General features: G+C 36.7%; 1 protein-coding gene across 1 annotated transcript in view; it reads left to right on the forward strand.

Moving 5' to 3' along the window:
* Positions 1-27,586, forward strand: part of dph1 (diphthamide biosynthesis 1) — a 127,876-nt gene that overhangs the window by 28,505 nt on the left and 71,785 nt on the right. The window lies entirely within an intron of this gene.

A 27,586-nucleotide genomic window follows, 5' to 3' on the forward strand; every position in this document is an offset into this window, starting at 1 on the left:
CACAGCAGAAAATTGGACACAATTGCAGACACAAGCTAGCTATCACGGTCTCACAAGTTAATGACATGAAGTGGACCAAACCATTATTCTTCTCAATTACATCTTGTTACAGCCTGCGCAGACCATGCAGCATACAAAAATTACAAATCATGGTCCAGTGTACTTTAGAAACGAGTCTGACCACACCTTCCACTTCGATCAGGTATCATGTTAATGCTAATGAGCGCTAGCAGCTCTACTTAATAACAAGCAATGTGCTGCGACAACAAATAGTAAAAAAATTGCAAAAAAAAAACCCTTTAAAAATAACTAAGCCTATGTGGTTGGCTGCTCTTAGCTGGTCTTCCAGCCTGGTCATAGCTGGTTTAGCAGTCTGGACTGATTGAGAGATTACACAACATATGATACATTTCAGTAAGTTGTAATGTATCCTCAACGTACCTTCAGAGGTTGATTCAATGTATTCTTTGACGAGGAAGAAATTATCAATTTCCCACCTAAAATTGATCTGCCATGCCTATATAGTGATCTCTCATGCCACATTGAAGCGCATTTATGTTTGAATTTCATGATAAAATGGACAGAATACTTGGTAACACTTTATTTTAAGGTTCAGTTATTAACTATTAACAAGTTGCTTATTAGCATGCATATTAATAGAATATTGACTGTTTATTAGTACTTATAAAGCACATATTCATGCCTTTCTGCATGACCTTTCTACATCCCTTAATCTCACCCAATACCTAAACTTAAATGCTACAAAAACTACCTTACTAACTATTAATAAGCAGTAAATTAGGAGTTTATTGAGGCAAAAGTCGTAGTTAATAGTAAATGTGTTCCCCATACTAAAGTGTTACCGAATACTTAATATGTCAATACTTTTCCAAATATTTACAATTGTTTGAGTCTGAATTGTCTGTATTGAGTCAGTGACTGTAGCTAGAGCTGAGGATTGATGCAAATTTCACGATTCAGTTTGATTTCTATTCACAAGCTTGTGATTCAATACGATTTTTACAAACTTTACTATAATATACAACTATAAAGTAATGTTAAAATGAACTAATTTGTAACCTGCTTGCTTTTAAATTACAGGTAAGGATGTTTTTATAATAATAATTAAAAAATACAGTTGTTTCTACTAGCCTGTTTCAACATACCTTCTGATATTCATTCGTCTTTATTATTTTTTATTATAGTATTGTAGCTAGTAAGTGGAAGAGAGGATCAGTTCACGTACCGCTTGAACTGAGAACTGAAATCTGTCGCACCACAGTAAAAAGTGGCCAAACATTACGTATGTTTTGAATTTCATAATAAAATTGAAAGAATTTGAAAGCAAATGCTTTGTTTTATATCAGAAGTAACAAAGCGCACATCTTATTGCAATTTATTGAATGGGAGATGTGCTACATTGTTCTGTTTATTCATCAACGGAACACAGCATAGACTGGAAGATTGATTCTTGGGCTTTAAAAATCAATATTGGTTTATAAGACCTCCAGCAAAAAAATAGGCACACAAAATTAAAGATCCAGCTGTATTTTTAACCGTGGGCAAGGGGTACTTTTTATCCCTGTTTGCACCAAAACCATCCGGTGGGTTTTCTGCCAAAAAACTTGTTTTATAGTTTCATCTGACCACAGAACCAGGTCCTGTTTGAAGTTATAGTTCCAGATGAGCAAGAAAGATTTTTCTTGAAACCCTCCCAAATAACATGTGGTGATGAGGGGGTAGTTTGAAATATTTTTTTATAATAGACTTTCTGAATCCAAGACTCAACTAATCTCTGCTATTCTCCATCTGTGATCCTTGGAGAGTATTTGCCCACTCAAACGTTCCTCCTTGCCTTGCATTAAGACAATATAGACACACATCCTCTTTCAGGCAGATTTGTAACAGCTTTAGTTGATTGGAACTTCTTAATTATTGCGCTGGTGGTGGAAATGGGAATTTTCTATGTTTTAGCTATTTTCCTACAGCCACTTTCTATTTTGTGAAGCTCAACAATATTTTGCTGCAAAAGGGAGTCATAGGTAGACAATTTCATGTTTCTAGTCACCCTGGTGTGCTAAAAAATAATGCCAATAATTGTGGCCAACGTGTTTTGGAGAAAGAAACATTTATTTAATAATGTGATTTTCCACCGACTTTCCGTTCATTTATTTTAATGAAAGGTTAGATTTTTGCGTTTTTTTTTTTTTTTTTTTTTAATAGATCAAAAGGATAAAAAAATGCAGATTTATTTCTTTTTTGACAGCCATCTTTGATCATATTTACCAGGGGGTGCCGATAATTTTGACCACAACTGTATATTCAGTCCGCTTCTCGCGCAAAGCTACATAGAACGTTGCGTGCAAGTCAAAGCTTTTGCATCTTTATTGAAGCCTGAAAGCAAATTCATTGTCATTGCATGGAACAGAGAGGGCAGACTTTTCTTTGCTATAGAAAGAATGCTATACATGTTTCGAACAATATGAGACTGATTAAACATTGACAGAAATTACATTCTTGGCTCAGCTATTTCTATAAGAGCTCTACCTCCTTTTATGCATTTCATTCCGCTCCTACTATCTCCTGGGATTAATGTTTCAGCTGTTTCTTTAAAGTATGTTCACACTTTCCTCAAAATAAGCAGATCCTATTCCGGATGTCTGCTCAATAATAATGAGGGACATTCTCAGCTGCAGAGAGATGGGTGAGCATTTCCATTGAGAGATATGTATAGCCTCGGGAACCACACTCAGAGTGCCACATTCCCAGAGGATTCATCTGTATTACAAAAACATTATGGGACTGAAATGGTTCCATCTCACTCATGGCCGCTGGTTCGATTTGGAGTTGAGCATAGAGTCAGTGAGTTGAAGCGAACAGCTTTGGATATTGTGATTGGGTCGTGTGAAAGTCTCACTGTCTGATGACTCTCCTGAATAACACATCTCTCAGTTTGATGTAGTTCCAATGTCAGTCCTTCTGCACTTACATCCTGTATTCATCGACTAGCTGTTTATTTAACCCATCTACTTTTTGCTCTACTTTTGCTTTTTGTTGTTATAACTAAAATTATTGTTAACAAGGTCAAGATGAACAAGGTAACCTGTCAAAGATGGTAATGAAGAGATGTGAATTTGATGTGATAGATAAACAATTTCAATTAAAACATACTGTTAACAAAAAATATGACAAAAATAAAATAAAACCACAAGGAAAAAAAAGGTTTTAAATATTTTCTGAAAGAAGTCTTAGGCATTTGTTGACTCAAAAATACAGTAAAAATGAATACTGTGCGATATTATTAATTTAAAATTGTAAAACTAAATATTTTAATATATTTTAAAATGTAGAATATTCCTGTGATGATTTCATTTGACATTTCATTGAAATGTATATCTTTTGTGACATTATAAATGTTTTTACTATCGCTCTTGTTTAATTCAGTGTCATTGGAGAATACATGTTTATATATATATATATATATATATATATATATATATATATATATATATATATATATATATATATATATATATATATATATATATATATATATATATATATATATATATATATATATATATATGTGTATATATATATATATATATATATATATATATATATATGTATATATATATATATATAATGTTTTTATTCTCTAATGACACTTAATTGAACAAGAGTGATAGTAAAGACATTAGTCACATTTTCAACAAAAAAAGGTCAATAAGATAATAATTATATATATCTTACTGATGCATTTTTTTTTTTTTTTTACTAATATGAAGAAATTTGATAAAGTGTCTAATATGAAGGAATTATAACATGAAATTCAGAATATATTTAAAATACATTTTCATTAAACTGACTAAAAATGGGAAGGAAAACCCCTGTAGAAATAAACACTGGCCATATGTCTCTTTTTTTTATATATATCTTTCCAGCTTTTCTTTTTTGAATGCTCTTCTGCATATTGTATTTAAATGATATTCTGACATGCGTCAATCAATACCATGGTATTATCATCAATATAGTATCCCTTAAACCGCAGTAAGAGTGTTTTGACCTTTTTCTCGCTGTCTCTATGTCCACTTAAGTATGTCAGAAGTGCTTTGAGATGGCCATAGTGCTCTCAGCTAAAGAGCTACCTCTTTCTCATTGTAGCAGGGCTTAGCATCGCAAATGTCCAGACACTCGGAAACCTGTTAATACCAGTCAGTGTTTAATGAGAGCAATTAATGTCCGTTAATTAACTTTGCGAAAGCCCCCGTCTCTCCCTGATATCAGCCACAGCTTTCTATCCCTCTTCTGCATGTTCTTCCTCTCATTCCCGCAGCCACATCTTTGGATCTCTGCCAGCAGGATTTCTTCGATCTGCTGTTTCTCTGAGGGCCTTTAGCTTGGCTTGCATTGGACATTTATTTCTCGTTGGTATTAAGGGCTCCGGCTGTTTAGGCGTGAATCACTTGTTGGGAAAAAATGATCATCATTAGCCTTTGCCACTGTTCAGCAATTGAAACCTGAGCAGGTCCCCATAGATCACAGAAACCCTGTTTACAACTGGTATTAAACTGGGATGCATCGATCGTTATTTTTTTAATGGTCGATTCTGATTACGGATTTATATTTTTTTACAAGCAAAATAGCCTATTCTGATACTGTTTGCTTTTTTAAAATGTATTGTTTATTTGTTATATCACAGGCCAAACTAGAGGCAACCACTGGATTTTATTCACAATCCAAACAAGGATGCTACACACTGTAGCCTGAGCTGTTGGTTTTGATCTGTAGGAGACCGAGTGATGAAGCCAATTGGTATATCATATATGGGGATGATTAGGAGACCATGATAGACACAGGCCAATGGGCAAATTTGGCCAGGTTACACCCCTACTATTTTTATCTAAGGGATTTTTAATGGCCACAGAGAGTCAGGACCTTGGTTAAAAGTCTCATCTGAAGGACGGTGCTCTTTGACAGTACAGTGTCCCCATCACTATACTGTAGTGTTAGGACCCACACAGACCACAGGTTGAGTGCCCACTTCTGGCCTCACACCTACAAGGTGATATGGCTGCTGGCTGCAAAAATAGCAGCAAAAACATCATGGTCTGACTTTAGCTTTGTGAAATTATGCTACATAAAACATACCCTCATAAAAAAAACAGCAGTTGTCTCGCTTATGGAACAGCGTTTTCTGGGTAACCAATGTCCACATTGAAGCATTGTGCTCATAAACACTACTTAAATAAGAGTTGTACACAGAGGTAAGAGGAAAAGAAAATGCCATCAAAACTTTTCTGAAGACAGTTACAGTAGTTCTCTTCAGAGATACATTCATGTAAACCTCCACTCCAAATTCAATATTTTGAATTTGCATTCAAAAGCATTGTTAAAGGGTCATGAAACCCCCCTGCTGCAGCAGTGTTTTTTCACACCTTCGATTTGAAAAGGGGAGTGGTCGACTGAAAAGGTGGGATGGTATTGTGTGGAAAGAGGGAATGGTTTGCATAAATAGGGGAGTGTCATTAGGTGCATTAAGATTAGCGATACCAACCGCAACAGGTACAGTTACAGCGGTTCTGAGACATGTTCTTGGTCCACGTTGGCATTGTTTACCACAGTGAGATTAAATGAGGGATGAGTACAGCGAATGAGAGAGCTATGAGTGGCGTGCAGCAGAGATCGCAAATCATTCAGCTCTTCAAACCAGCATAATTCAGTGAGAAATTAAAATAAATGTTATTCTGCATGACGAAATATTTTGCAAACGTGATGAAACTATATTTGTCCAAATATGCACGCTGTTTGGCAAGATGAACAACGCGCCGACGTGATAAGAGAACGTGAACCACCCACGAACATGCAATGCGACAGAGATGTGAAATTCTAGATCGGGGTAAAAGCGAAGGGGTTTGTGGCTTCATAGTCTCGACCGCGCATCTGAAGCACAGAGCGACGCACGCTGGGTTGCCGTGACGATCCACACTGTCACTCGGTAGCTAAATCTATATTTGTCCAAATATGCACACTGTTTCACTAAGAGCCCGAACACATGCGGTTTAGTGCATGTCTGTGACCACAAATAAAACGGAGAGGACGTGGCTTTTGATTCTTGTTGATATTTCATCAAAAATATTGTTCATTAGCCTACAGATTGGTTATTTTGCACTCCTGACATAAATTAGATAGTCAACGCTTGCAGGTTCGGCGTGCGATTCCTCAAGTAAATTTTTTCTTTACCGAGCCTTTGTAGCAAAGGCTTCCATAGACGGCGCCCGCTTACAGCTCGCTCTGCGCCCTTATGTTACTTTGTATCAGCACAACGCCTAGCTTTCCTCCTTGACTTTTCCGCACGCTGCTTCCAAAACTTCCCCACCATGTCTCTACAATAATGATGGAAGACGAGCCTGACAGAAGTGACTGTCTCATGCATATTAACTAAATTATCTTGTATGCATACTACAGTGCAGTGATTGGACTGAATGAGCTTTGTCATGAATATATATCGAGAATCGCTCGGAGCGGTCGACGTCAGCATGTCCCCTGCAGCCCATACTTGGGCCGAAAAGCCCGAGCTGACGTCAGCATTTGTGACGTTGCTCCGACTAAGCTTTTCAAACCGGAAGACAGAAATAGCTCTGAAAAATGCAAAAATAACTATTTTCACATATGAATACCATTAATGAGTTCCCTTAGTGTTTTCAAATATGTGCAGCCTATACATATCTGTTTACATCTCAAAAAAAAAAAGTGTTTTGGGCTTTCATGACCCTTTAACTACAGCTTGCTGTGCCTGCTACAGTATTTTTGTTGCTCTCTTCTCTTTGCATCCATCTTCAGAGTGCTCCGTCTCTGGCCTGTGTAAAGGATCCTTTTTACAGACTTCACAATATTTCCACACAAATTACATTTTGGGAAATTATCGCAATGTCGTTTTTGTGCAAGTCTGGAACAGAGATTGGCCAAAATAAAGCAAACAAATAAAAATAAGGTTTTGATGTATCTCTAGGATTAATCTGTAACGGATGATTCGATCGCAAGTGGTCAAATTTTTTTCTTTTTTCTTTAGAATTTTATTTTCGACAAAACTATATATTATCTTAATATATAATAATAAAAACTATCGATCAAACTACCAGACTGGTTTACCTGTTATCCAGTCACAAAGGTTTTGGAAATCTCACCCTTTACATTTTTTGCTTAATGATTCTCTCACTCATATTGGTCTAAATGGATGTTAATACCAGGTAATCAATGACAGATGTTTTATGTGTATGTTGTGACTCCAGATTTGTTCAGGGTCATGCTGTGCTGCCCCAGGGCCATGGGAAAGGATTAATTGTTGCATGACACTAAAGACAGCAATAGGCACAGCTCCCAAATATGAGATGAAATAAATATCGTATTAGACAGAGATTGAACCAATGGATTAGAAACAATGGATTAGAAACAACATTGCGTACTGGAATCAGCTAGAATGGTCTTTCTGGGACTGAGAAGAGCGCTAGAGATTCGAAACTCCACTGTTGTGATCTGTGATGTACTGTGAGCTGAGCTCCATGTCAGTATGAGGGAAAGAGGTTGTGTAAATCTAGTCAAAGTATAAACTGATTAAACAAGATGAAGTTTTAAGCTCCAATGAGAGCAAGCTGCTATGCATTACACCAAAAGCTGCAATTGGTTCACACACACACACTCACAATCAGCCCCACTTCCACTCAAGCACATGTTATATTGCCAAATCTGATACACAAACTTATAGGTATTTTCACACAGAGTATTTACATTTACCTAAACTCAATTGAAAACACCTACACAGGGTAAAGGTTCTTACACCTACTTAAAGGTGGATTCCCACACACTTCATTGTCATAATGTATAGCATATGTTTCTCTTTTTTGGAATGGAGATGCAGATGGACTGTGTGGATTGGCTGGGCATTAATAAATCATTGATAAATCATCTTTTTGACTAAAAGGCAAAAATTAAAAATTAAATTAAATTAGAAATTAAATTCTGGGATTTCAAAAATTCTATTTCAGGGATCAAATTCTTTTTAACCAATGAATTTACATGACTTTTCCAACCGTTCGCGATTTACAGAATGGGATTTCATTTTTTAACTCAAGATTTCTACCCAATAAAATATTTTAAAGCTTGGCATAAATACAATGTTCTGTAATGAAAATATACAGGTCTTTCTCAAAAAAATTGCATGTGTGATAAAAGTTCATTATTTTCCGTTATATAATAATAAAAATTAAACTTTCATATATTTTTATAGATTCATTGCACACCAACTGAAATATTTCAGGTCTTTTATTGTTTTAATACTGATGATTTTGGGATACAGCTAATGAAAACCCAAAAATCACAAAAAATTAGCATATCATGAAAAGGTTCTCTAAACGAGCTATTAACCTAATCATCTGAATCAACTAATTAACTCTAAACACCTGCAAAAGATTCCTGAGGCTTTTAAAAACTCCCAGCCTGGTTCATTACTCAAAACCACAATCATGGGTAAGACTGCCGACCTGACCCTGTCCAGAAGGCCATCATTGACACCCTCAAGCAAGAGGGTAAGACACAGAAAGACATTTCTGAATGAATAGGCTGTTCCCAGAGTGCTGTATCAAGGCGTCTCAGTGGGAAGTCTCTGGGAAAGAAAAAGTGTGGCAAAAAACGCTGCACAACAAGAAGAGGTGACCGGACCTTGAGGAAGATTGTGGAGAGGGACAGATTCCAGACCTTGTTGTAAATTAGGGAATATTTTTCAATTTACTTTTGGATTTTACAACGCTCTGGCGTTATTAGCATCACCAGCATCATCAAGGGTCTAAAGCAAGACAACCTCTGCGCCATACAATCTCTTTTTTGCTGACATTTTAAAAGGTAAAGCTAAGTTTAGCTTAGCGATAGCATATAAAAACAACTAGAAAGTTGCTAGGCATAAAACTAGCAAATACTGAAAAAATAAACATTGTACGCCTTCTGTAATAAATATTCAATTTGCCATTCTAGGTAAAAATATTCAGAACGATTTTGTCTTTTGTAGTTTTAATAAAATGGCAATATTAGAACAACATTTACACACATTTAAGGACAAGTCAGGGTACTATAGCTATATGGGTTTAACTTTATTGCATAAAGTTATTACATTGCTATGGTAGTTCTAGTGTTCAATAATTTTTAGATCATTTTTGAGGTTTGGTGATGCCAGATAGTGGGTTCCAGCCCCATGGTTGAGAACCAATGTGCTGAATAATAGGGATTCACTGATATTACAATTCTTAAGGATATAAGAATTTGCTGCATCCCATTGTGCATACACTATTATCCATCCTATTATTCAGTATTCATTACAAATAAATTATTTAAAAAAATAAAACTCGTGTTAAATAAAAAACTACAAACATAGTGGTTCTAAGACTGGTTGTTTAACTAGTTTAGATGAAAGGGTTTGATTGATTAATAATCAAATAATTATTTTACACGTGGAGAGTGCTTCGCATGGAAGATCTGCATCTGGCAGATCACTGTATACTTATTTTCTATAAAGTTGTTAACTATAACAAGATTATTGACATATAAGTTTATGGTGAAATGTAATTATAACATGGCAGTTATGATGTGGAAGCTTACTATTCTGCTTCACACTCATGTACTTTTTTACACACACACACACACACACACACACACACACACACACACACACACACACACACACACACACACACAAAAGAATACATACTTTTAGAACAGAAGAGGCGAATATAGAAACTACTTATTTTCATGTTATTGCCGATATAACCCATATAAACTATCAATATTTAATATTTATTTTTTAAATAAAAATACTTATTTGTTTTGCCATTCTCTGAGATCTCCAGGTAGACACTAAACAGGGCTAATTATCTCCACCCCTAAAGAAAAACAAAACAAAGCATGATATACCGGGCTAAATATAGTCATGCTACCAGGATGTTGAATAAAAAATCACTGAGCTCTGTGGTACCGAGTTGCTGTTTAACTCGTTTAGAAGTACATCTTCATCTGGTGTTCTGCTTTGAGTTTTGGCTTGTTAAGAGACACTGCAACAAACCACAAGAGCCGAGCATACGTCAGACTGACTTTGATACACCGACAACCAATTCGAAAAGCGTGAAAGGATCTCATGTCAACCCCATTGAACATATACGCAACGCTGGGCCAAGACTCCTGCCGTTTTCGTCATGTTTGAGGCCCTTAAGGATCGCAGAGAAAACTCCTCCTGTGCTGTCTGTCACTAAGTGTTATGTTCTTGATAATGCCGCCTTCACAGCTAAGATATCTCAGAATAGCAACAGGCTTTTCATCGAGTTTCCTGTTTAAAGGTCTAAGCTTTTTATTGTATCGATCGATGCACATAATGTTTCATACAAATGTTGGCATATAGTCGCAACTGTAGACTTTCAGCGCATTCGTATTTAACAAGGTGATTTTCATCCATCTAGCCCACAGCATTTATGCAAATGTGTTAGTGCTAGTCTAAGTATTAAAATAATATTCCTTATGTTTTTCTATACAGGGCGATGCATGACTACAAGCTTAAAGGGTACATAACACAAACAGTTGCTGCAAATGTCATGTTAATCTTGAGTACCTATAGTGTAGTATTGCATCCTTCATATCTCCAAAGAGTCTTTAGTTTTATCATATTTATAAAAGACAGATACGCTGTACCGACTCTTTCCGAAAACAGCTGAGCTCGTGCAGGCATGCAGTGAGCCTTTTGAAAAATGGGGACATAGGTAATGTCATCACATTTCACCCTCTCCTTGTAATACCCGTGTGATACCCATGTCATTATACACATTTGTGTCCTGATATTTCACTAAAACAAACACACACACACACACACACACACACACACACACACACACACACACACACACACACACACACACACACACTCCGTCATTGCTCCGGAAAAACTAACTGCATCCACTGTTTCCTTAATGCTGGGTTATTTGGGATGCTGAACAAGGTTATCTTTCCCTTACAACTAAAAACACACTTCTTTAGTGACATTGTTGATTTCATGCTGCCAACAGCTTTCAAAGTACATTGATGGTCATGCTCCTGCTCTCGCTCGGGTTGACATGCGCACGCTCATCCGGGAGAATTGCCCATACAAGCAATTCTGCCCTTGACTTTTTACAGGGTCATACTAAAAAAAAGTGGAAAAAAAAATCAGAAAGTTCAGAAAATCCTGAAGATATTTATTTGGCAGAGAAATAGTCAAACTTTAATTTTTGGCCACGTTAAGCATGAGAATCCAACTCTTTAACAGCATAAATGAGTAAGAATGCATGAAACATCATTAGACCCTCCCCTTTAAGATATATATAGAAATGTAAAGAAAAGTTTGTTCTCTTCAAATCCAAGTGGTTCAGAGCCTCCTCAGGGCACAACTAGCAAAGATATTTTCATCATTGGCACCTATGTTTGTAAAAAGATATTTTGTTTTGGGGCCATATTAATACTCATTAAAAAGACCACGGTTACTTTTTTTACATTTAATTGGAAAGACTGCATCATTATTAAAATATTAATATTGTAGTCAAGTAGACCTAACATTGATTTTATCTAGTTGAAGACTTTTTTTGTGAATAATGGCAAAATGTCTGTTCCTCAAAATATACTGTTTGTATATTTTTTATGGCTTTAGAGATCCTGTAATGGACCATAGTCAGGGTATACAACATATTTTGTTTTTCATGAATGAAAACAAGGCTGTAAGGAGTGGCGAACTCTGGTTCTTGGGAGCCTCAGTCCTGCAGTGAACCCTCCCTGCGTCCCAATTCGCATACTATCCATCCTAAATAGTATTCGAAAATAGAATTAGTATGTCCCAAATCGTAGTATGTTGAAAAGAGTATTCCAAAGATTCCCGGATGGTTTACTATTTCCGGTCCGAATTCACAGTATGGATCGATGGGCACTCTAACGGCTGATATTGCCCACAACCCATTGCGAGTTGGACGAGGATTCGATTAGAACTACAAACGCGGATAAAAAGCGTTAAAAAACTACAAACATGACGGATGTGCGAGTTCGACGGTTAAGTAGAGAAGTTTAGATAAAGGGGTTTGAGTGAACCTATCAATATTTAACCTGACAAAAATATATTTATTCAGTGTTGTCCATATTATAGTTCACATGCAGCAGCATTGTGAACTTTTGTAATGACACGTTTGGCCATTAACTTTTAAATGCATCATTATATTTAAACTGCAAACACAGGAGGAGAGTCTCTGCATTAAAGACACACACATGGCAGATCAACGAGCGGCTACATTTCTCTCCGATACGGTAGGAGATTAATCTGCATGTGGAGGATTTGAACTGTGACGAATCTGACGATGATTGACAGGGCAGATAAACGGTGACGGGATGCACGTAACTAAGCGACAGAGTCCGTTAAAGATAGCGAAGTAGTATGTCCCGAAGCTTGCATACTTTTCTGCTACACACTCAAAAGTATATACTTTTTCTTCACAAAAAGAGTACATACTTTTAGGACGTAGTATAAGTAGGCGAATTGGGACGCAGCACCTGATAAAACTCACCTGCCTGTGGCTTCCTATTAACCCTTCAGACCTTGATTAACTTGTTCAGGTGTGTTTAAATAGGGTTGAAACAAAACTCTGCAGGACTGTGGCTCTCCAGGACTGGAGTTCGCCACCCCTGCTGTAAGGGACAAAATTGGCTTGTAAATTGGTTTTATATGAATGTATCTCTTAAGGGAACTGGCTGTCTTCAGAAAAGTTTTAATGGCATATTTATTTTTATCCAAATTGATGACTTGTGTAGTGTGGTGCTACTTTGTGTACAGGGCTAGAATTAGGGGTAGACTAGAAGCATTCAGTTTTTTGACATCACCACGATATAAATATGCATACACTGTAAAAATATGTAAGTAGTTAGTAACTAGTTCCAATTTTTTACGTTCACTCAATTTCGTTCTAGAAATTGTTAGATGAATTAATATTTTTTAATTGACTCAAACTTGACTTCAACATTAAAATGTATCTTTGCTCAATTATTTTTAAAATTAATTGAATTAATAATTTTTAGTTGGCTCAAACTTGATTTCAACTTTAAAATGTACGTTTACTCAACCCGTTTTTAATAATTAATTCAACTAAAACGTTTTAATTAGGGGTTAAATCCAGCGTCTAATCCAGTAGCCCCGCCCATGGACTCATGGAGCTGTTTGGCTTGACATGCTAGCCGTTCAACAACATTAAACATGCCAAAGGAAGATAGCAATATATTGCGCTATTCCTGGTTGTGGAAAAACACAGTTGCTGTATAAGCTTCCTTCGGATCCTAATATTAGGAATGTGTGGTTAACCTTTATTTTTAATGAAGTTCCAGCTTGCGTGGGGAAGACAGTAGTCTTCACTTCAATTTACAGTGGAGTTGTTCGTAAACAAATCTCCGATCAATGCTGGATTTGGATCCAACAGGAATAGTGCAACACGCTTATGTGAGTAAAATGTGTTTTTATATGTAATAGTATTGCATTGTTGTAGATCGTTTTGCTTATGTGTTCGTGTCTAACAGAGCATACATTTAGCAAGCTGGACTCAAACACGTATGGGCCAGGGCTCGCAAAGCCCGGCAGGCCGATGAATCTCATTATATTCCGTTCTTGTTCTGCTATTCTCTCTCTCTCTCTCTCTCTCTCTCGAGTTGACATCTGACGGGCAGCGTGCGTGTGCGTGGTTCGCGCTTATATCATCCGATCTTGTGGGCTATGTGTAATATAAAAATAATAGTCCAATCAATCGTGGGTCGATGAGAAATGGATTACATTTATGTTTTTTATTATATGTTTGTAGCTGACAGCCAAGATTACCATCCTCTGTAATGGCCTTTTGTGCTCCATTTAGAGAGAAAAAAGGTCTAAAAAAAAATACAGGTTTGGATTGATATTGTCAGGAACATTGGAGTTGTAATTAATCAGCTAAACTTCACTGACCATATTGCTAGAACTAACCGATTGTGCAGATTTGCCTGGTACAACATTAGGAAGATCAGGCCCTTCCTATTGGAGAATGCTACACAACTCATTGTCCAAGCCCTTGTTCTATCCAGACTGGACTATTGTAATCCTCTCTTGGCAGGCCTTCCAGCATGTACTGTCAAACCTCTACAAGCGATCCAGAATGCGGCAGCAAGAGTGGTCTTCAACGAACCAAAGAGAGCACGTCACACCTCTCTTTAGCTATTTGCACTGGCTACCAATAGCCGCTCGCATCAAATTCAAGGCACCTAAACCTAAACTAACTACTAAGTGAACTGCGCTTGTGGTTCCATCCTAAAGAGGAACTAAATTACTTTGACAGACCTTTGCCTTGACTGAGCATAGCTGCGTCTTTAGACATTTTCAAGAAACGACTAAAGACACATCTCTTTTGTCAAAACTTGACCCATTACTTCTAACGTTTTCTATTCTATTTCTAGTCTATCTGTTTTCTATATTTAAAATAAACCTTGCTACATATACTGGGCTAGTCTAACTTATCTAGTCAAAATTTTTTGTTGGTTCTATTGTTCTGTAGTCATCTGCTAAATTATTAAATGTAAATATGAGGGTGAAGAGATTACCAAATTCTCACATTACATTGAACGGTCCCTTTTAAAAGGCTTTGAATCATTCCCATCAACACAGCCAGTCGACATGGTTGGGGAAAGATGCCTCCTCATGCTCTTTATCCGACAATGTTGTTTCGCTCTGCCGTTAGAGCCTTCTATCTGATGCCTGGCCCCATTTTTGCTTTCTTTGATTCATATCTCCAGGCTGCGGCCCACGGCCCCTGTAGGGGAAATGTCAGAGTTAGTGTGGTGGAAGGATCCTGGCATGGGGCCGACAATCCCCATTCCCGGTGCACACTGCACAGCTGAGCTGTAGGTGGCAGGAACAGGGCTATGATTGTGTGTGTGTGTGTGTGTGTGTGTGTGTGTGTGTGTGTGTGTGTGTGTGTGTGTGTGTGTGTGTGTGTGTGTGTGTGTGTGTGTGTGTGTGTGTGTGTGTGTGTGTGTATTTGTGAGTCCCAGCTGTCTGTCTTCCTCGGTTCTTACATAAGGAGCTCGTACTGGGAGGAGAGATCACTAGGCCCACAGCCACTGGAAGAACAAGCCAATTCTCTCTCTCTCCCCCCTTTATCACTTTCACTCGCTGTGTCTTTCTTGCTCTGTCTGTGTCGATGACTAATGAGCTGCCGTGCCTTTCCATGTAATGAGTTACCTGCCTACCCGCCCAGTGTGTTGCCTTGTCTGGCTGGCATGAAGTACTGCGGGGGAAAGGGTGAAGGAAATAGAGAGGTATGTGGATTGGATGGAAGACCAATTGAGTAGTTGATGTTGAGGAGGTCCCAAGGCTCAGTGTGAGTTTCGGGGCTCAGTGTGAGTTTCGGTGCTCGGTGTGAGTTTCTAATTCACCTAGATATTTTTTAGGTTTAATATTTTAAACTTCTTAGAGAAGGTTTTAGCTTGCTGTGTCTGAGCCATCAAAAGACAGGCTGTAACAAATTCACCACCTTGAACTGTCTATCTGTTCTGTGTGCTGTGTTCCTGTTATTACACTCAATCTGAAAGCATTTATTTGGTGAATGTCTGCCAGTTAAACGCTTTAAGTTTCTTAAAGTGGTCATATGATGCTCTTTTCAAAGATCATTATTTTGTTTTATTGGATATAATAGAAAATGTAAACATGCTTTAACGCTTTCCCTGTCAAACACAGAATTTTATTTTATTTTTGAGAAAAAGCTTCCCAGCCAAACAAAGAATTTTCGTTGTTTCAGTGTGTTTTCACTGGCATAAGCTAGGGGGCGCTTTTACGCGTATTCTGAATGAGTACAGAATCTCCTTATTAAAACACAGCCGAAGAAGGCGCAATAAAAGACAAAAAAACAGCGATTCTATATAAACAGATGCATATGTAAAATAACGTGATCATCAAAATGAAACATCATATTAAAACTGCCTATACTGAATTAAATGTCGACCCAGGGCTATAGGACTGTGCGAGCATTAGAGGTGTTGATGGACTCTATCTATTCCATCTGTATTTGATCATCACTCTATATCGGATCTGGATATAGTATTTGTCAAAAACATTTCATCAGCATTTTGTTCAAAATGTAGCTTTTGAAACGTACCCATATTTAAATGTTGAAAAAAAGGAAAAAGGAATGCATGAAGACTAAAAATGAGACTAAAAAAATATGTTTAAAAGCAGAGAGTCTGCTCTTTCTTTTGATATAATGCATACAAAATATTCTATGGGCCATTACATTTTTGTGAAAATTATCAAAAACCCTGACGATGGCTGGCAATTTATTTATTTATTTATTTATTTATTTTTACGCTGGTGGCGAAAGAGTTAATGTTCAAAAAATACATTATTTTACAATTATGTACATAATGTACATAATTGTAGCTCCTACCAGTCTTTCAAAAGCACTTAAATGCGCACTTCAGTTGGATTTGACTGTCTGCAAGGTTTGTGAAATTAAATGTTTATTAGATGTGTTTAAATTATATAAATGCGTATTTGTTGAATACTGACTTTAATTGAGAAAGTATAATAGGTGTTTACCTTTGTTACTAATAATACTAATAATAATAAACAAACTTTTGAACAGAGACCATAACTAATGAAGATTAGGGCTGCACGATTTGGGGAAAATATATAATTCTGATTTAGTCTGGGTAAAATTGCGATTGCGATTTAAAAAGTGATTATTGTTATTAATATTTTTTTACAAATGAAGAGTGTGTGTATATGACATTTTGTGTTTATATATTAATATGACTAATAATAATTATTATGATTTATTATTACTGCTAAAAATATTTTTACAAATAAGAAATATTACCATTTAAATAACATTTTCATAATTACAAATAAAAAATAGAGTATGTCAGAATAAATATAACAATGAGAAGTCACATCAGCTCACAAACACTCGACTATATGGAGTTTACAGTTTTCGATTAATTGTGTAGCTCTAATGAAGATGAAGAATAGGAGGAGCGCTGTGTGCTCATGCAGTGCCGGTCTCAGAGAAAAACAGAAAAGCTTTTCAGCTGATGTAGATATTTAAGTAATGCCGACATATCGGTCGACCATTGATAGTGTAAATAAACTAACCTATGTTAATAAATGCCTTGAGCCTTACTGTAAAGTGGTACAAGTAAATTATTAAAAATTAAGCCAAGTATTTGGATTTTCTAGCTTGTCAGACTTTGGTTAAAAGTAATTGCAAAAAAGGCTCAGTGCATTTAGGCAAAAACTCGATACCACTTGATATTTTGTATTGAATGCTATGACCAAAATTGTCCAGAGGCATTTTGTGGCCACTTTATGTAATTTTGTAGTTAATAAGGTAGGGATGTCCCGATCCGATCACATGATCGGAAATCGGGCCCGATCACGTGATTTCAGACTCGATCGGAATCGGACGTTACATCCCGATCAGGACTCGGATATAATGTATATTCTGGGGTGAGCTGAGCATGATGACGCATCAATAATATGGGTTGTAACTTGAAAATAATGCTTTATGTATGTTTCTGTAGATGGATACACGTGCTGGCTCCTCGGTGATACATTACAACAGCGCTAATATCACCCGTGGGCCGTGTATATTCGCCAGAAGACGCGAATGAGAACGCGCGCGCTGATCTGTCTCTGTGCATCATCCGAAAGCGCGCACTCGTCTCACAGCGCGCAAATATTGAGTTCTCTTTCAAGACTTGCGCTTAAACGGACCAACTCACACAAGAAGTATGTCAGCATGTCCATCTTGAAGAGTATCCAAGCAGACATAGTCTGAATATGCCTTAAGAGGAATTTATACAGTCGAGAAAGACGACGCAGTGCCTTCCATTAGGTCTTAAAGGGGCAGTAGCCTTTACTGCTGTCTGTTTAATGTCAAACAAAAGATAAGGAATCACTCACTGCTCTTGATTAAATAGCTTTTGTAAGGATTATTCTTTAATTTAAACAGTTAAATATGCAGCTATTTTACATTTCATTAGCCTACTTTATTCAATTTCTCTACCTAAAAACTAATGTTAGACCTATAAAAACCTGGAAAGCATTGTTAATTACACTTCAGTCAAATTACACTTCAAATATTTTTTCCCCAAAGTTGATTTATGTCATTGTAGGCAGTTATCATCACGATGATTTCATTTCAAGTGTTTGTTTTTTAAATAAGTTTAGTTTGAGTTAGTTATTTGATGCTATAAAAACGGCTGTGTGATGTCATGATTGATAGCTGAGATCGACGTCTTCTCTGAGTGAAGTTGTCACTGAGGCACTAACAGATTTTTTCAGGTTTTTTGGGAGCAGATTATTTAATTTAATTTAATTTCCATAACTGTTTATTTCACATCAACATAATTAATTGTTCTGCATCTATGAGAGTATGGGTGTGCTTTTGATATCGCCGTTGTACTTCATCTACTGCGCAACTCCGGTCCCGGAATTTTTTATATTTACTGTTGCACTAAAATCCAAAAGTGAAGAATTTGTTATTTATTACTTGATTGTTCAATCTACCGCACAGAAGTGCTCTGTTTGTTAGAGTTGTTGAATGTTAAAATAAGGTGAATAAAATAAAAAAATAAGGAACATCCTGGTTCGTTTTTTCGCTCTTCTTTATTCTTTTTTTATGTATTATAGAAGTATCGGATCGGGACTCGGTATCGGCAGATACTCAAAATCAAATGACTCGGACTCGAGGGCAAAAAAACCTGGTAGGGACATCCCTATAATAAGGAATAAGATGCGAAGGAATTAATACTGCCAGCTGTTATTGTTGTCTTTAATACTGTAATACTTTCAGCCATTTTGAGATGATTTAGAACAGATGGCCAACAGTCATCGGCTCTTAGTTTTGATTTGAAGGATGTGTGATTTCTCAAAGACCTTTCGCCTGAGATCCTCTGCAGTCACAGTCACTTTTACAGATGGCTGTAACAGCGCTTACAGATGTTAGCGGGGAAGCTGTCATGTCATTTTCGCCTGAAAGATTCTCTCTGTAAACTTTGCTCAATTCCTTTTTGCTGGCCACTCTGTTGGGTCTGTCACAGGAGTCGATAGCAGGTGGGCAAAATGTTTGATATACTTTTTTTCTCGGTTCTTGGAATGGAGCTCTTTAAATCCATGCTGTGAACATCACACAAAAAGAGGTTGCACCTGCAGCCTGCTCCTGAACATCACCTTAGTTCCAGAGAGTCCCAGGGAGCCTCTATCTACTGAGGCTTATATCTATTAAATAAAGACTCAAATGAGAATGCACCTGACTGATTGCAGTCTGTCAAAGGAAATTCAAGATCTGTTCTAATAATGACAAAAGACTGGACTGCACTAAGTACGTTTTGGCAGCAAACATGTATATAAGTTACAAGAATCAATATAGGTTGTAAAGACAAACCTAGAGGAAATAGCAAAAGTTTGATTCGATCAGTCTTGTCAGTATTGCAAATTGCAGGTTGAGAAACTTGTTGGGCTCCAGAGTCATCGCACAGGCTGCAAAAGCAGACGGTACATTGGGAATCTGTTCCCAATCAGCTTGACATCACCGTCGTCATAGAGACAGGCCGACTCTTGACAAAGTTTGTTAACATATTTGGTCATGTTTTTTAGTGTGTGTGAGACACACAACCAGTGTGTACATGGTTATGAAACATAAAGGTAGGCAGTACACATAGTAGTCAGACTTGGCTAATTACAGGCAGATACAACCTCACCGACATGGTCTTCTGTGTTGGTTTTATTATTTATGAAACAATAAAATAATCATTGTCCCTCTGCACAGCAGTGTTGCAGGGTATGGTTACAAATTCAGTCAAATTTAAGTTACAACTTTTATTCTTACTGCTCGATTATTCGTTTTAATAAACCTTGGATGCATAATTTAGGGGTCGAAAACATACCCTACTATTCAAAATATTGTTGTCACTTTTGATCAATTTAATGCATCCTTGCTGAATAAAAGTATAAATTACTAAAATAAAAAATAAAAAATCTTAGTAGCTGCAAGCTTTTGAATAGTAGTACATTTGTGAATTTGTGAATTTGATGTTCTTTTAGAATCAATTCTCCACATATAAGAAAAAATGATACAATCTATGATAAATATTGATAAAAAATTAGATTTAGAAGTTACAGAGTTTGTTTACAGAATTGTTTCCCCCAACTTGTCTGCAGTTTTCGAATATTTTATCTTCCTTTTTTTTAAACAAATTGCTTGAAGTGTGGGAAAGGTATTGAAGAGAGCTGGTAGCAAAAGTGATTGATTAGCATATAAATGTGTACAACATTTAAAGGGTTAGTTCACACAAAAATGAAAATTCTGTCATTAATTCCTCACCCTCATGTTGTTCAAAAACTGTAAGACCTTCATTCATCTCCGGAACTCTTTCTGACTCCTTCATAGACAGGAATTTAATTACCACTTTCAAGGCCCAGAAAGGTAGTTAAGGTATCGTTAAAATAGTCCATGTGACTCCAGTGGGTCAACCTTTAATTTTATGAAGCGTTGAGAATACTTTTTATGTGCAATAATACTTTTTAACTGCACAGACGCAAATAAATGGTTGAATAAAGCCATTATTTTTGATTGTTTCTTGACAAAGTTTGCTTATGAACGGAGGTCTTATGGGTTTGTAATTATTGACAGCAGTTTAATTTTTGGGTGAACTAACCCTTTAAACTGGTACTTTAACTGGACCCCATCTGTAGTTGGGTTATTTGTAACAACAGCAATTTTGTAATTTACTCAATTTATGGAAAATGATTTACTTTAATTTGTAGCAGATAAATGTGGGCAAATTATTTCAAAGTTTAAAAATAATACAGAAAACTGAGTTACAGACATTAAAGCAAGAAGTGTTACAGCCATCCTCACCTATATGTGAATATATCTGAATTTATTATGGAACAATTTTGAATATATTTTGGCATATTTGACATGGTTGTGAGTACAAATCTACAGCGTGGGCTCTTAGCTCACCTTCTCTCCCAAAGGTTATGCACACTTAAACTTTCCTGCTAATCTTATTTGGTTTAATTGAGGAATAAATGCCCAGACAAGTATCTAACCATAATTTTCTCTTCTGTTTGTGCCTTTGCGACTCCAATTTGCATATTTTCCTCATCCTCTTACCACCATGATCTCTGTGCCTGTGGTGCTTGACAACAAATGTCTTCAGATTCATTTTCACACTAATGATGTGAAATTATTTAGCAGGGCTTTAAAAACAAAGTTGAGGGTTGATTTGATTTGTTATAGAAAGAAGCAGCTGAACTTGGTTTTACATTGCGCTGCCTTATTTCCTTGAGTTGTCCTCAGAAAACCTTACTCTCTGTCATGGGTTTAGCCTCACAGACTGGCTGATGGTAATGGAGGTGCAGAGCGCACAAGACACCTCAAATCAAAGAATCGTGAGGAATCTCTCTGAGACTGAAGGGGGTGAGAAGGTGCCTCCGGATTGGAATTGGATGTGTGGGCCAGTCACTTCCATTTCCTCTGCCACTAGTACCTCTCTTCCTGAAGAAGATAGACCATTTCAGCATCTTCTAAGTGAAAATTATACCCAGTAGCATAAAACAAAGCTGCTAAGTTAATACTAACTAGCAGATAGTTAGGGCCAATCTAGTCTTGCGTATTCAGACCTTCAGACTGACGGCAGAAGGTCTGGACCTTTTCTCAGCTTTCATTGGCCAAAGACCACCCAAGATGTTTGACTGACATAACCAATCACAGTTTGTTTTGTTTCACATTATGTCCCTGTAATAACAGACGTGCGTGCATCTTTAAATGAATCATTCTAGAACGTTGCGCAAGTTTACTGCAACAATAGTGCGGCAAACTTCACATACTTTTGAAAATCCAGCATTTAGTTGATTCTAGTAAGCTGTCATTGTCACAGTTGTAAGCAGGACGCCGTTCTTCTTCCACAAGAAAGTTGGGCATTACAGCATTTTTTGTCCAGGTCGGACCATTAAAGATCACAACACACACATCTTACAAGAGATCCTACCTCACCACCGACTTTGAAACTCCTGAAGTGTTTTCAGAAAGTGTGCCATATACGTCAGACGTTCTGGCAGCGGTCCGTGAGTGTGACATCTGAGGCTGAGACTAGGGCTAATAAGTCTTACATTTCGGATTCAAGTCAGTCAAAGTATTTGCTGAACTCTGCCTTGAACTTTGGAAGGCAGCATCATTCAAACAAGCTTGCATTTCCTGTCTCCTGCATTTGCATGCAAATGATTGGAAGTCAATGGAAGGTAAATGGACTGCATTTATATGGACTGCATTTATATAGCGCTTTTATCCAAAGCGCTTTACATTTTTGCTTCACATTCACCCATTCATACACCGACGGCGATGTCAGCCATGTAAGGCGCCATCCAGCTCGTCGGGAGCAGCTGGGGTTAGGTGTCTTGCTCATGGACACTTCGACACCTGGCCAGGTGGAACCGAGGATTGAACCACCAACCTTTCGGTTTGTAGACAACCTACATTAACCACTGAGCCACTGCCGTCCCAAGGAAAGGAAGGAAAAGTATGGTGTGACTTTTCCTGGTAACACTTTGCAATAAGATTTCATTTGTTGTCATTAATATATTAACTAACATGAACTAACATTGAGCAATACATTTGTAACTGTATTTATTCATCTTTCTTAATGTTAGTTAATACAAATCCAGATGATCATTGTTTTTTGGTTAGTTCACAGTGCATTAACTAATGTTAACAAATACACTATTTAATTCCCATAATGTATTAGTAACATTTAATAAGATTAATAAATGCTGTAGAAATATTGTTCATTCTTCGTTCATGTTCACGAATGAAACCTTATTACACTTTCCCTTTATTGAAAAAGTCATCGTCTTGACCTTTTTTTCCCCTGACTTATCGTCCCAATTATTTATTATTTGTTTATTTAAGGCGTTATTGTGTCATGACATTATTTATGGTTTGATTTATTGTAACTGGTATTTTCTGACAATTGAATTGTTTTATTGTTGTTGTTTTCCAGAGAATTACAATTTCAGCACAGCAGCTTTTGTTAGCTTTTGGTGCAGAAAAGATTCTTTGGCACAAAAGTTTTGTGGGTTATGCAAATATACTTTTGTAGTTATTTTGTTGAATTGAACTCTGTATAAAAAAGGTGGAAAGTATGTATTTAATGATGCTAGTGGGAGTGCAGAGCAAGATGAAGTGACAAAATTAGAGACTTTTGTGAAAGATGTGTTAAAAAAGGAAAGGCGAAGAAAGGAACAAAATGACTTTTACAGATCAGAGGAGCAACTGTGAATAAAAAACATAAATAGATATCTGTGATCAGAATGACACGACTGACATACTGAGTGAGCCAAAATGTAGATAAAGATGGTCATTTACTTCCACTGTGATAGGGCTTTGAAATCAAGCGGCTTAATGAATGAACTTGAACCTCATTATTTCTGTGATATGTCTGAATGCAAGGCTTCTCTGCAGAGTCTTAAATCTCCAGCTGTGCATTATCATATTCCAGCATTCTTTTTTGATAAACTCTCAAATGTGCAAAAAAAAAAAAAAGAAAACCAAAATCAACTATCTGTCTGAATGTGTTTGTGATGTTATTATATAAAGTGATAGTCATGTTATCCCAGACCTGTTTGACATACTTTCTACTGTGGAACACAGAATTGTATTAAACATTTTGTCTGTACAATGAAAGTCAATGGGCTGTATGCTATGCAATGCTATTTGGATATTTTCTTTTGTGTTCCACAACAGAAAGAAACTCATACAGACTTGGAACAACATGAAAGTAAACGAATTACCAGTCATGCAAATCTGCCCTCAAATCTCACGGCCGACCTTTCAAGCCCTACACGCACCACTGGACATACGTTATCCCTTTCCTGCCTTTATGCCAGGTCCATTCACGATAAGCCTCTCAGATAAGCCCAGAAATTCAGTTTACCTCATTTACAGTTGATCTTAACATTCATGAAAGGTCTTTATAGTTTAATACACAGTACACATGACCAAATTGAGTTGTCTTAGCATGTGTGGGTGTGTGTGTGAAAACCATCTATTTGCATAATGGCAACTCATTGGAGGCTAAAAGCATGTCAGGACCAATGGCTGAGATCCAGCGTGTGGAATAGCCGTAATGATCTTGTTTTTCAGGGGGTTAAGGGATTATCCAGCAGCATTAGAGAAAACATCTGTCTGCATGTTCTGGAAACGGGTTCTGTTTACTTTACTTATTGCACGACTCATTGCTCAACCAATCATTAGTGGAGGCGCTAGGCCATGCCACGGATGCTTTTCACATCTCGGTTTATGCAAGGTGTGTGGGTATGGGGACTTTTTGGTCTGACAGAACAGGGAGAGCTTTCACAGGTCAAAAAAATCCGTCAGAGGCTGAAGTGGGGAATGTTTGATCTTCACAGTGTCGTGCCCCCCTGCTGGTTCTCTTTGTGCTGTCATAGAAGTGAGGTTTTTATGCCTATTGTTTGATAAGGTGCTTTTTGTGCTCTCTATTTAGCAAACTATAGTTAAAGGTGCACTTTAAAAAAAAATCTGTATAATATCCATAAACCACTAGGCCAGTGTTATGTATTTTATTTGAGTACTTAAAATATTCCAAATGTTTCCATCTCTTTGTAAATCGTAAGAAAATTGCTATTTTTACCAAGGAACCTGGACGTCTGAGGGAGTAGCCTGTCAGTTTTGTCATATCTGTGTTACTCCGTAACCGGTTTTATTTGGCAGAAACGCTTTACTCTTAGCAGAGTGCAACAAGTATCACAGCAGCCGCTGAGTGAACGCACAGAGTAACGTCATTTTCAGCACACTCAGATGTATCTAATATGATAAACAGTGCTCCGTTACCTCATACTCATGACCGGAAAAGTGGAAATGGCGCTGGGGACTCGACATAATAAAAGTCCCGCTGCTCATGAGGCTTGTGTTTGGCAAAAATTGCTCCAGCAGCCTTGCTCAGCTCCTCAACACTCGGTCCTGGTCTGCTTCATACTACAGTAACGTTAATAATCACATCCATCAACATGATTTCTGCCCGATCCTATCCTGATTCTTTTTCACCGGCTGTGAGGTAAAGACCATGTCCCAAGATTCTGCACTCTCTGCACTTGGTGTCATCAAACTACGACTTTGTTTTGAATAAGCGACCTCTAGCGGAAAGAAAGTTAACATAGTACACCTTTAAATAATTAATTAAGTATAGTTAAATTAATCTAATATCCTGTTTTTTTAATAGTGTTTTTTTTTTTTTAGATTGGCCTCCAAATTAAGATAAGAGCTATAAAGTGGTTTTATTGTCTACAGCAATCATTTTTAATCTATATACTCAAGAAGTATTTTCCCTTTTTCATAATTTTTTTGGTTTCATAAGTACCACATTTTTAAGACTCCATATCAATCTCTAGTTTTAAATAAGTATTTTTCCCCTATATTTTTTGTGTAAAATAAGTATTCAAATTAAATATTTGTTATATTTGAATTTGTCATATTTTGACCCGTACTGACAAAATGAGTTGAATGCGCCCAGGTTAATTACGAGCTACAGGCAAAACAAGTGAACAAATTTCAAATTTGAGGATTTAACAAAACAAAAAAAAATCATTAAATCCTCGTCTAGCAATCCCAGTTCTTTAAAAAGCAATTATAATTATCTTAATTTGTACGTTCTCTGAGAGTTGTACCTTACTAAATCTATCCTTTGTTTTTATAATCCATAAAAAAAAAATTCTGCTTCTCAATAACTAGTGCTTCCCCTTAGCAGAAGTTTGGTATTGTTGTAAAGCACAGCATTCCAATTTTGTGAACATTTATAGCAAATTCTCGATGGCATGAGTCTAAACCAATAAAATGTGATTTTTTTTAAATTCATGTTGTGAAACCGAACAGTCTTACTTGTGCTGACAAACAGATCTGAAGCACATGCAGAAAGAAGTCTCTCAGACAGCACAAAATCCCTATACACATACGCATAATTACAATATTTCAAAATATCTGTCTATCTGAGTATTCACGAAACGTTATCTGTTATGTCTTAATTGAGCATTTGGTTAACTGTTGGGGGAAAACATTTAACATGTAACATTGTATTAGATCAGTGCGGTACAGTAGGTCTTAACATATAGGCAGCTTCATTAACGTTAATCAAACAATTATGGAATCATCGAAAAAAAAAGGTCTGTGCACTTAATGAAAATTGTTCATTCATTTTCCGATTTGAAATTTGAAAAACTCGGAAAATTTGAAAATAGCTTTTTTTTAAAAATGTTTTGAATTTTCACATTTCCACATGTGTCCGGGCATGAGAAACATCTTTCCACTGATTGGTCAACCAAAGATCAACCCGTGTCGCTTTCAGTTCTTCCACAGTTCTGTGAAGAATAACAGTCCTCCACTGCTGTTAATATTAAATCGAAAAACGAATGTACACAGACTGAAAAACAACAACAACAAAAAACATTTCTTATAGATTTTTTATTTTTTTAGCTTTTTATTATCTCCGGTTCCTGAAAAAATGAATCATGGCTTTACAAAATTAAGCAGCACAACTACTTTTAATGTTAATGTTTCTTGAGCACCAAATCAGCATATTAAAATTTTAAAATTGATATTAGAAAAAATAAAATTTTACTTATTTTTCATCAAATAAATGCCTTGGTGAGCAATAGCCATTCTTTTAAAACAAATATAAATATTTCTAACCCTAACTTTTGAACATGTTATGCTACGTTATGCTTCTTTTTATATACAAAATGTTTGGTGTGGGAACTCACCATTGGCAGGGCTCAATCCGAGGGGCGGGATAAATGGTTGTCTTTCAAACTCCCTCTGCATGCAATTGGATAGCGCTACATCCAACCAGAGCAACGTGAAGCGGAGCTAGTTGATAGATTAATCTTTCGCCGTATCCGGTCAGCAAAACTCTGAACACATCATCCCATCTTAAGAATGATTTCAGTGCCATTCTTTGTTCTTTTCTCAAAGAAAAGCTTAACTCCAAGTCTTCCAGAGTCACGGCCAAAGCCAATTCGAAAGAATGACTTTCGCTAGCTTCTTTGTTTATAAGTAGCACGCAACTCTGCGACTCTATACACAATGTGATTGGCCTGACCAGAATTAGTTTTTTCCAGCTCACAAGTCTATGGAGAGTTGCTAGACGACACTGCCTGCAAAATAGATTTGCTGCCACTAGCGTGCGTCTAGATTTCTAGGCTACTCAAAATGAGTTATAACTTCAAAGTCAGTAAATTTAGTAAGTTAAAACCAAGTTAACCTAATTAAACAATATTAGTTAAAACCAATATTAACCTAATAACCTGAACCACCAAACTTTACTGTACAGCAGCACATTGCCATCTCAATCATTTACTGAAATTTGCAAAATGATGTACTGTTATACGTTTTGTTTTGTTAATATAGCGAACAATACATCTAATCACTTTAACTCTCTCTCTATTTTTCTA

This window comes from Pseudorasbora parva, chromosome 8, assembly GCF_024679245.1.
Source record: "Pseudorasbora parva isolate DD20220531a chromosome 8, ASM2467924v1, whole genome shotgun sequence".
Classification (NCBI taxonomy): domain Eukaryota; kingdom Metazoa; phylum Chordata; class Actinopteri; order Cypriniformes; family Gobionidae; genus Pseudorasbora; species Pseudorasbora parva.